This window comes from Capsicum annuum, unplaced genomic scaffold (genome assembly GCF_002878395.1).
Source record: "Capsicum annuum cultivar UCD-10X-F1 unplaced genomic scaffold, UCD10Xv1.1 ctg80886, whole genome shotgun sequence".
In the NCBI taxonomy this organism is placed as follows: domain Eukaryota; kingdom Viridiplantae; phylum Streptophyta; class Magnoliopsida; order Solanales; family Solanaceae; genus Capsicum; species Capsicum annuum.
In genome coordinates, this window is record NW_025891562.1 from 178,463 (window position 1) to 190,798 (window position 12,336).

The window sequence follows — 12,336 nt, forward strand, 5'->3', positions numbered from 1 at the left end:
TTAGATGAAATAATTGGTTCCCGACCTTGAACCAATTGAGAGGGAAGAAATAATCATAATTTATTGGTCTAATGCATACAAATGCTATTTCAATATATCATATTTCAAACTAATACATTAAGTTTTGTTCTCATTAACAATGGTTTAGATATTTATCGAATACATTCAATGCTAAACCATCATCATCAAGATAAATTATCTTGATTACACAATCTAAAAATTATGCTCAATTTATATTTAACAAGTAACTTTATGAATGTCAACCGTAGGTTGACCATGAATGTACATGTAATCATCTTATTGATGCATCTTTTCAACATATCACATGATAGATAAACGGGCCCTTATTCACCTTTTATAATTTTTAAATTTGAAGGGATCCAATCCCAATATTAGTTGGTCCAACCAACTTATCATGAGAACAAATGACATAAACAATTCTTGAAGAATCTTCTAGTTCTTCAATTCATGCACATCTTCGAGATGTCACAATCGTTCATATCAATTTATGAACTTTTATTCTAGTAAACTCCAAGTTTACTATTAGTAAATTTCGACATGTACTTTGTCTTTAGTAAATTTCAGATTTACTATTACATGAATAAATTTTAGATTTACTACTTCAGAAGTAGATTTCAAAATTATTCAACCTCTTTCGGAGGTGAGTTGTGATACAATCACAATCAAGTGCACGTTTGCATTAATAAGTTTTTCATTCCCCAAAAATGGAATATAATCATGCCTTAAGTCTATCAAATTTTGATAGCTTAGAACTTTTTTCAAAATATTGCTACTTTAGGAGCAAATCGAGGAACACATATGATCTAGAAAATTTTTCTCTAACATATTTTATGATCATAATACGCATGCGAAAATATCATCACTTTTGATGATCATTATCATATTGTCCCTCCACGCGTATATGCGTGCATTCAATCACTTGTCTTCTTTCAGACATATTATGCACTGCTACCAAATGAAGTAAGTTGTCATATTTTAGACTTATCATATATTGCTACCATATTCAATGGGTCGAATTTCATGACTTTTCACCCAATACCCATGATTTTGCCTTATCCATCATAATATCATCAGTATGGTATATTGAGATTCAAACTCAATATCTTATACATATAAAGGCGTCTTAGGCATAAATCGATGGGATTTGAACCCAACATATTATCATCATTTTTGATAATATTATTTTTGAGGAATAAATTTAAAATATAAATGGTTCCAAACCAATTATTTTTCCTCAAATCCAATAATAATTATATTAATAGTAGCAAAAGAAAGATAACATAAAGAATTACTAACCTTGAAATCCTTCAGATTTATAATCTCACATATTTGGCAGTCTCGTGCTGATAATGTGTTATAAACTAATAAAGAATAAAGAAGAAGCGTGGAGAGAATAGAGAGAGTGATTCTTATTTCTTCTCTTGAGGGATGAGAGATCATCAGATTATAAATACAATGAACAAAACTCCTCTATTTATAGGGTAAATTTACTTCTTGTCTAAGTAAAAGACAGATGCTTCAAATCCTAATAGATATTAAAGTAGATCTTGATAGATCTTGATAGACATTCGCTATAATGTAATTACCATCCCTTTAGGCATAGGAGTTCTATTATATGGCTTTTCAATTCCTTTTTAGTTTACAGTTCTTGTTATAAATAAAGTTATAAATCCTCTACAAAGGATAATACATCAAAGCTTCAACGCTATATGGCATATCTATTATCCATGTTCAACTGAATAACTTCTTCATTGCTTTTATCAATATGTGCATTGTCTCGAGAACAATCTTTTGTGAAGCAAAGATGTATAATATGTGATTCCTAATTATCAAATAAACTTTAAAAAAAACTTTGGTACATTTGGTTTTAGAATCTTTGGTTTTTTCTTTAAAGATTTGCATTATATTGTCTAATTTGAGTGAGATGGAAGTTAGTTTTGGTTTTGATGTCGCTTTAAATGATCAAGTTGACGCGAAGACAATTTAAATAAGTTTTTATGATTTTAATTTGTTGAATAATTTATTAAATTTGAATTATGCTCTTGTGAAGTTAACTGATCTATTTTTATCATGGGTTCGAATTATGAAAATAATTTTCTAGATAAGATTGTATACAATAGACCTTTGTAGTCCAATTCTTATCTGAATCTCCGAGTAGGAGCTTAGTGCAATTCAAGATTTAATACATGTAGCAAGAGTAACTTTTGAGCTATATAGTTAGTATAATAACCTAAACATATAATATAGCTTTCTAACAAAGGGTGTTCAGAGCAACCGTTATTATACTGATTGTTTAATTACTTATACAAAAATTGATGTTGGAATAAGGTTTATGCGGTTTTCTTAACCTTATCTTCGTTTTGCTCGGATTTGAGAAGTGATATAGAGAATTTTGAGAATATTATTGTTTAATGTAATCATCTCCATATTTTTATAACTTGGGCATGCATATAATAAAAGATCTTCAATCTTCTTACCAAAAAGAAGAAAAAATAACGCATAATATCACAATGCTCTATTAATATTTTCTTTTATTTGTGATTAATGTATATATAAGTAGAACAAACTCATAACCCATTATTGATATTACATGTGAAGTATTATCGCATAATCTGAAAAAATTGACCCAAAGAAAGCTAGATAATTTACAAATGGGAGATCATTTTACTTTTGAAAAGAGCATTACTTGTACTATTGCTCGATTTTCTCAAGAGGTTTTATATATATATATACATACATATATATATATATATATTTATATATATAAGTTTTGTGTAAGTCCAATAATCAAATCTGCATGACACACTATTTTTTTTTTTTGAGAAAATCCCCAATTACCCCCCTGAACTATACCCAAAAAGATTATGACATACCTCAACTTAAAGGGGGTCCTATTACCCCCTGAACTAATTAAAAGTGTAATTTTGACATTCTTAGTGCCTACATGGTGCCTACGTGGCACACACGTGTGCCTACGTGGACACTTCAGTGTGTTGAGCCACGTATGTACCACATAGACACTAAGGATGTCAAAATTACACTTTTAATTAGTTCAGAGGTAATAAGATCCCCTTTAAATTGAGGTGTGTTATAACCTTTTTGGGTATAGTTTATTGAATTAACCGATCGACGTGCTAGCGGACATTTACTTTGAATTCGATAATTTTTGAAAAAACATTTCGACATATTTATTTATTTTTATTTTATTATTATGAGAATCAATCCTACTACTTGTTCGACTGAACTCGTTGGTTCCGCGTTGGTCGTAACCCGGTTCGAGAACGAAGAAGGTTCAGGCATGCTTCGACTTAGCCCTATGATCCGCTAATTCATCTCTTTTTCTGGTATTCCGCAAAGGAGGTGGATAGGGTCAGCGAAAGAAGTGGCGAGGGCAGAAGAAAGGGTTTTCATACGAAGTTCTCTTCTCCTTTCTTTCTCTTCTTTCTTTTTGATACTTGGTTGGCAGGGTCAGGGCCTTTCTTGCTGGGCGAGCGCATCCGATTCGTCAGTCCTTTCTTATTCTTAAACCACTTCCCGTTCAGTTGCTGAAAGATAGAGATCAGGCTTTGATATTATCTCTTTTTTTTTTTTTATTTCAACATGGTCAAAATTTGAGTTCACATCAAAAGTTTCAACTCACAGAATAACTCAGTTTGCATAAACATATGAGATGCTGACAAAAAAGATTGTTATATTATTTAATAAGTTGCCCTTAGACTTTGAATTCCTTCCATCGGTGGCAAAAAGTGTAAAAAATATAAAGCTTTAGTTGACTGTATATTAAATGTTAGACAGTGGTTTTGCAATTGATCCTTAAATATATTATATAACTTCTTTGTCTTTGTTATTTTGGTAATACAATTGTTTTAATTTAAATTTTCTTCTATAACTTTCATTAAAAATTTACATTACCCACTTAGCATGACATCCTACACATAAGAAGAAGAAGGACGATTAAGTTATATAGAAAGCCTTGGAACATGCATTTATTTTAATGTGAATATATATTTTTTTCATTTGAATGAATATAATATTGCATGTATTGTGACTTTAATTGCAACATTGCATAATTAATTCTTTTGTATGTAATTTCTTATATTGACATGACATTGATTTTATTAAATATATGGAGAAGAAGTCAAAGGTTTGTTTGAGTTTGTCGTTGTCCTAATACATACTCTCTTTTTAATATCTCAATCTTTTTAGTACAAATATCTAAATTATTGACGAAAGATCAAAGAAAATAGAGAATAATATATGCACAGAATTGAGTTTATGCGTCTTATACATAGTTTTATTAGATGAGATACACGTGCAAAACACATATTCTGTACTAGTTATATATATATATATACATATATATATATAGAGAGAGAGATAGATAGATAGATAGGAAATAATAATAGTTTTCATCAAATAGAAATGAATCATAATTGTTTATACCACAATATGAAATAATATTCATAAATAATGAAATAATCCATAAAAATCATAATAGTTTTCATCTAATAGAAAACAATCTTAATTGTTTTTTACCATAATATGAAAAAGAAATGATATTAAATATTTAAATAATCAAAAAATAGTTTATTGTTAAAAAATGATAGTTTTTTGTTGTAAGAATTTAAGGAGGATTGTTTTAAGATGCCACTTTGCATAAAAGGCTAGACTATCCTCCTTTATTATATATATAAATAAATAACTTTCTTTTTCAAATTCAAACTATTTTTAAAATGGGAAGCAAATTCATCTGATAAGGATGATTTTTAAATATTTTTAAAATCTTAAATATTTGAATCTAAATTCATAAATCTTAAATATTTGAATCTAAATTCAAAAATCTTAAAATCTCTTTATTATTACAAATTTGCAAAGGCTTTCTATGTTTTTTTCTTTACTACTACTTCCTTCATTTCATTTTAGTTGACCTCTTTCTAAAGATATTTGTTTCAATTTAATTGTTCCTTTGAAGAAATCAAGAGAATTTTATTATATTCTTTCAATATTATCCTCAACATTAAATAGCTAAATAAAGTGTATTTATTCTAATTTATATTTTAATGTATAATTAATAGAGTTATTTTAATAAAATAAATCTCTAATAAATAATTTCTTAAGGAATGTGCCAAGTTAATAAGAACCAACTAAAATGAAACGGAGTGAGTATATTAGAAAGGATCTAAATTTCAACACGTGTGCTTGATGTCCTTTGATCTAAATCTGAGGCCATTTCAACACGTCACTTCATTCTCTGTGACCGCTCTCTCCTTCTCATTATTTCTAACATATTTTCTTCTCGGTTTGTTTTCTTTAGTTAAAACCCTAACCTGTTTTCTTTGGATTGAACTGTAGTTTAAGTAATTATCAGAGGATCGTCACATAGAAAGCAGTTCCACGATGTAAAAGATTCCATCTTTCGAAAGAGGCAATAATGCTATTGTTATTTCTGGGGTTGAAAATTAGGGCATGAGGAAACTCGACTCACATCTTTGCGGGGCAAACCCGGAATATGTAACTGGTTCATTTTGCAGCCATGACATTGTCGTCTTCTCTTAGCCCCATTTTACATGGATCTGAGCCTTAAATTCAAATGATCACTGCGGATTCTCCAGAATCTGGATCCAGTAGCTGGTTTGATGGAGACCCAGTTCGTTTTCAGCTCGAAAGAATGAGGCCATCGAAGAAAATGCAGATTTTTCAGGATGTCTGACCATCTACAATATGTCAATGATTTCTTCTAGAAAGTATGGTGGCTCTGTCAATTAAATGCCCAAAATTCAGTGGATAATTTTCATATTCCATAGGGGGGCAGTCTTAATTCATCGACCAAAGATAGAAAAATGGATAATAAAGAAGCTTCAAAAGCGTTGATGCTCTAACTTCGATGGCTTCTTCATCTGACAAATCTGTTTCTACATCTGAGTAAGTTTTTCTCTATAAAGATCCCAATTTAGTTTTAAAACTTAGGGGAAAAATCCGTTAAATAATATAATTCTATGTGAACGCAGGATGATGGATAATAAAGAGGCTGCAAAGGTTATTGATGCGCTCTCATTGACTCCTTCCTTATCCAACGCTTCAATTTCAGCTTCACAGTAAGTTTCTTTCGCTCAGTATGCTATCGGGGTAATGTAATTTCTACTTGGGATGCTAATTCTTATGGCTAATTTCGCATTAGCTTGTGACATCTGTTAAGTACCTGTAATCTTAGTTATTGAAGTATTGGTACTGCATAGCTATGTTGCTTGGACTCTAAAAAAAGGTCAATGAGTGTGTATTGGATTCTGCTAAAGTAGCGTAGTTTTTGTGGATCCGACATGGGTGGCGATACTTTTGAATAGGTCCAAAACAGATATAGAGGTCCATATAGATGTTCCACTTGGTTCGGAATAGAGCATTAAGGGGTCATTTGGTAGAGTATATAAAAATAGTACAAACTATGGTGTGTTAATAATGCTTGTGTTAGTATTTTTCTTAAGTTTTGTTTTAGTGTTTGGTTGGAAAAGATGTGAACTTTTTTTGAGGATAAGTAGTGTCTTTAATCATGTTAATACCATGTATTTGATCCATTGCATTGCTAATACCATGGATTTTGAGGTATTAGTAATACACACCTTAATACACAATAAAGTGTATAACTAATGCAAACATTATGTATAAGTTATACATAGGGTGCAAAAGTATACCAAACAAGATATTAGTAATACACATTAAATTAATGCATACATTAGTTTTCCAATACACTCTACCAAACGACCCTAATTTTTGATATAGTGAAAGGTGTGACAGAATAATTTTTTTGTCTATGAAAACATTTCTTTGGTTTTGTAGTCTTGTTCATATGTGAGATTGGATTTTTTTCCATATTCTGATGTTTTAGGATGAGTTTGAAGTTCAAGATTGTTAATAGTATTGGGGAGGAATGCATAAAGGAGGATGGGTTGCTGAATCTTTTGGCAAAGAAGCCACAACCCATTTGTTTGGGGGATCCCATCCAACCATAGAGCTGATTTCTGATATAATCACTCAACTAATAACTCTACTAATAGTTATTATACTCTTCTTTGCCTGTGAGACACAAATACTAACAACTACTAATACTTTACAATTGTGCAGGCACTTTTTGCTAAATATTGCCGAGAAGTTGGACACCGCCATTTTTAAGATGTAAATAGTATAACATGTAATATGTAATGTAAATAATGCTACAGTTGATGTAAACATTATAACAATTGCCAACTATATAATCTCTACGCTTAAATAATATATGTAGTTAAGCTCATAAATATGTTTCAATACCCGCACGGGCCATCACTACCTACTATAAAAATACTAAAAATTATACAGATACACAACTTATGTTTTCAATATTACAAAAAATTTCAACTCCTTAAACATATTACAAAAATTCCAACATATAGACAGAATGCTATGTATATGTTGGTTATGTTATGTATATTAATAGGAAAGAGAGTAAAGTAATTAAAAAAGTAGGAAAAAGTGTAATTACTTTTAAAAAGGTTATGTATATGTCGGTTATGTTATGTATATTAATAGGAAAGAGAGTAAAGTAATTAAAAAAGTAGGAGAAAGTGTAATTATTTTTAAAAAGGTTGGTATTTATGTTATTTATTTTAAAAAAAAAAAAAAAGCATAGAAGCAGGGTCTCAAACCACCTCCTTCATATGAAAGTATCGGCATAATCTTATAAGCCTCGAGCACCTGCCAAGCACTTTGGTATGCCGTCATAAAAATGTCCATTGGAGTGTAGATTTTTTGAAATCTCCTATTAGAAATTGACTAAGTGCACTCACACTCACTCACCGATGGAGGATTGCATCTATTATTGGTTGTAAATTTAATTGCAATGAAACTATGTGAGTTTCTTAAGCACATATCAAATGAGGAGATTGAAACTCTAATTATATCGGTTAGAAGTAGAACACTGAATTTGAAATAAAAAACTAAAGTAGAACACTGAATTTGAAATAAAAAATTATTAATAGAAACTAGAAAAGAATGTGCCTACATTTGATAATAAAACTACCATTATTATAGCATTGTATAGTTTTTTTTTGGTTTCCCAAGGTATCCTCACAGCCGACAGTCGTGAAACTAATCTTTCGTTTCACGATCAGTAAAAAATGTATTGGATATTTCCAATATATTTTAACACTGTATATTTTATAATTCATAGGTAAAAAATGTATTGGATAATTCCAGTAGGCATACGAGTTACAATGACTAAATATCAGCAACAATATATGTTATACTAAAAATAAATAGCTTATTAGTGGTCACTTTATTTAAAGAAATGGAAAAGTAAGAAAAATATATAGATTTTTAAATTTCAGCTTAAAATTACAGGTAGATAAATTCAATAAAAATTTGGGATGATAAAATATATCATAATTGTACATGTTTTTTTTTTTTTTCTAAAAAAAGCATGTAATATAATTCTTAGTATAGATAATTTTAGATTTTAAATCGTGCTTGATTAATTTAATTTATTTATCCATTTAAATTGATTATATTTTTTATTTGATTGCAGTTATTTATGAATTATTATGATCAAGTTTGAAATTTGTGTGATTGCAGATATTTTTATACTCAATTTATATTTAAACTTCTACGAGATAATCCACTTTACCAGTAGAAGAATAATATTGATAGTCGATTACATGCTTAAATGTGATAAGACAGATGTTAAAGAACCCTTCATAGATTTCCTTTTTAAATAACCACCATTGTGGTGTGGAGTTAGCAGAACCCAAACTGTATATATCAGCCAAAAAGAGAGTTACACAACGAGGAAGAATTTTATCTTTGCCTCTATACAAAAGAGATAATAGAACAGAAAAAAAAACAGTAAGTACATGAGCTTCGATTTTATAGGCATTGTACTTTGTTATACGACAACACAATGCAATTAATATTTTATGTAAAATTTTAGTTGTAGAAAAAAAAGGTAATGGTAATAGAACAATGTTTGATACGTACGTAGCGTAATATTTTTTACGGAAAAGGGTCTAATATACCTTTCAACTATGAAAATGGTACACAAATACCTTCCTTCCACCTTTAGGCTTAAAAATACCCTTCCATCCATCTATTTGGCTCAAAAATACCCTTAATGTATTAGAAATAACTCAAAAATGCGCTTTTTCCTCTATTGGTTCAAAAATACCTCTCCATCCACCTATTTGGATCAAAAATGCTCTTAACATTAAATTTAAGTAAAAAATGTCTCCTCCTTTTAACAAATTCTAATGTGAAATATAATTTTATTTAAATTAAATACATGACATTATTTTTATTGGTTCACATGTAAATAGACTCAAATTCATTCACAATTTAATGGTCCTCTTTTCACTAATTTTTTTAGTTATATATAAAAATTTAAAAAGAATTAATTAATATTTAACTGCAAAATTAGAAAAGAATTCCTTAAATAGGATAATTAGCAAAGGGCAAATACTCTCATAGTTAATGATTATCTATGTGTGCTCAAATATTAGAAAACATATTTTCGGTAAAATTTTGAAGACTTTTAGTTCTTTTTAGATTTTGAACTTTTTATATATAAAAAAAAAACTTGAAAGTAATTTAAGTCTTTATTTAATTTAGGTAAGAATGCATAATATTTTACACTTCTATCCTTCTCCAACATGAAACCATAAAAATAGCAATAATACAAAGAAAAATAGTAATGATATATATATATATATATATATATATATATATATATATATTAAAATGTAATTAAAAAAAACACCCTACGTGAAACCAAAAAAATTTTTTTATTTTTAAAAAACATTCTCCCTTAGAAGACTTTACAATAGATAAAATCATTTAATCTTTTTCCTTATATATATATATTAAAATGTAATTAAAAAAAAAACCCCTACATGACAAAAAAAAAAATTTTTTTTTTTTAAAAAACACTCTCCCTTAGAAGACTTTACAATAGATAAAATCATTTAATCTTTTTCCTTTAATTTTTATTTTATTAAATAAAATATAGAATGGAATTAAGAGTCCTAAAATATATAAATATGAAACCCGAAACATATAGGAAAATTAAGAGTCCTAAAATATATGGAAGGAAATTAAGAGTCCTAAAATAGAAAAATATATTTCTTGAAAAAATAAAAATTACCATAAATATAGCTATTATGATGTACCATAAATTACTTGATAACTTGGTACCAACCTAAAACTAAAAAAATAATAATTAAAAAAAAACCACCCTTGATGTAAAACCCACAAAAACTATATAATAATAATAAAAAATTACAATTTAAAAAACCCAGAAATAATATAATAATAAAAAGTTGTAATTATAAAAATCCCCAAATAATATAATAATAAAATAAATTGTAACTAAAAAAAGCCCACCACTACGTGAAACCAAAAAAATAATATACTAATTAATGCATATCTATTCCACCAAAAAATATATAATATCATAATTAAAAAATTGTAATTAAAAAAAAATTACCCCTACGTGAAACCAGAAAAATAATATAATATAAAGGCGGAGGCATTTTTAGACTTAAATTTAATGTTAAGGGCATTTTTTATCCAAATAGGTGGATGGAGAGGTATTTTTGAACCAATAGAGGAAGAAGAACATTTTTGAGTCATTTTTAATACATTAAGGGCATTTTTGAGCCAAATAGATGGATGGAAGAGTCTTTTTTCAGCCTAAAGGTGGAAGGAGGATATTTGTGTACCATTTTCAATGGTTGAAGGGTATATTAGACCTTTTTCCGTATTTTTTATTCACTTCATTTATGTCATTTTTCAGTTTGATTTGTTTTTCATATCTATAATGAAAAGAAAAAGAATAAGGAACTGCAAATTCTTCTAATCTCGAATAACATTTTTACTTGAAAAATGTAAAGACAATTTTCAAACAACTTACAAGTAAATATCTTAATCTTGTGATTCATATTTAATACATTTTCAGGTTTCAATTCAAAGTTAAAAAAAAATATTTTCACAAAAATATATTTCAAAATCAAGCAAGACGGCAAGCTAATAAATAATATGAAAAAAATTAAGCTATAAACTCATGGATTATGTACAAATTAGGGAGGGGTGGGGAGAGGGATGATAAATAAAACGAGGACATTGCATTTTGCATAAATTTTAAAATAAAATACAATAAATAAATAATACTAAAATAATCATTGATAAATTTAGTCATTTTAAGAATTGTGATTAGGGGTTAAAAATAATTACTTATGTTGTAATAGAAGGACAAAATCAAATAGTACGCATTTGATTTTGTATTTTGAAATATAAGAAATTGATATGTTTGTTGGATTATCATCTTTTAGACTTATTTGAAAAGAGATAAATTTTTAAAACTACAAAAAAAAATCATATTTTCAGTTAATACATTCATGCAACTTGAAACTTTTACGTATTAATCTATCTATATATAATAGGATTGACAAATGTGACAAATGTCAATACTACAAAAAATTTACTTAAAAAAATAATTAAACATTAAACATAATTATTAAAAAGGAAAAAAAGTATAAAAACTAACCTGCACATTAATTACCCTTATATAAATTACACACAAATAAATAAAAAAGAAATAAAAAATTTTCTTAATGTATATATAAGTAGAACAAACTCATAACCCATTATTGATATTACATGTGAAGTATTATCGCATAATCTGAAAAAATTGACCCAAAGAAAGCTAGATAATTTACAAATGGGAGATCATTTTACTTTTGAAAAGAGCATTACTTGTACTATTGCTCGATTTTCTCAAGAGGTTTTATATATATATATACATACATATATATATATATATATTTATATATATAAGTTTTGTGTAAGTCCAATAATCAAATCTGCATGACACACTATTTTTTTTTTTTTTGAGAAAATTCCCAATTACTCCCCTGAACTATACCCAAAAAGATTATGACATACCTCAACTTAAAGGGGGTCCTATTACCTCCTGAACTAATTAAAAGTGTAATTTTGACATCCTTAGTGCCTAACTAATCTGCACATTAATTACCCTTATATAAATTACACACAAATAAATAAAAAGGAAATAAAAAAATTTCTTAACATGCACATTAATAATATATTTTTTAAAATCTTATCAATTTAGTATTTTTAAAAACTCTAAACTAATTACAATTTTAAAAGATAATGAAAAAATAAGTCAAAACAATCTATCTATATCTAATAACATAGACAAAAAGTCATGTGTCAACACCACAAAAAATGATATTTATAATTAAAAATTAAATATGAAAAAATAAATTGAATAACCATATC

General features: G+C 27.8%; 1 long non-coding RNA gene across 1 annotated transcript; it reads left to right on the forward strand.

Annotated features, from left to right (window-relative positions):
• Positions 1 to 5,218: 5,218 nt before the first annotated feature.
• On the forward strand, positions 5,219 to 7,261 carry LOC124895254. The gene is made up of 3 exons (XR_007051626.1): positions 5,219 to 5,943; positions 6,030 to 6,116; positions 7,138 to 7,261. It is a non-coding gene; the product is annotated as an uncharacterized LOC124895254 (long non-coding RNA).
• Positions 7,262 to 12,336: the final 5,075 nt, after the last annotated feature.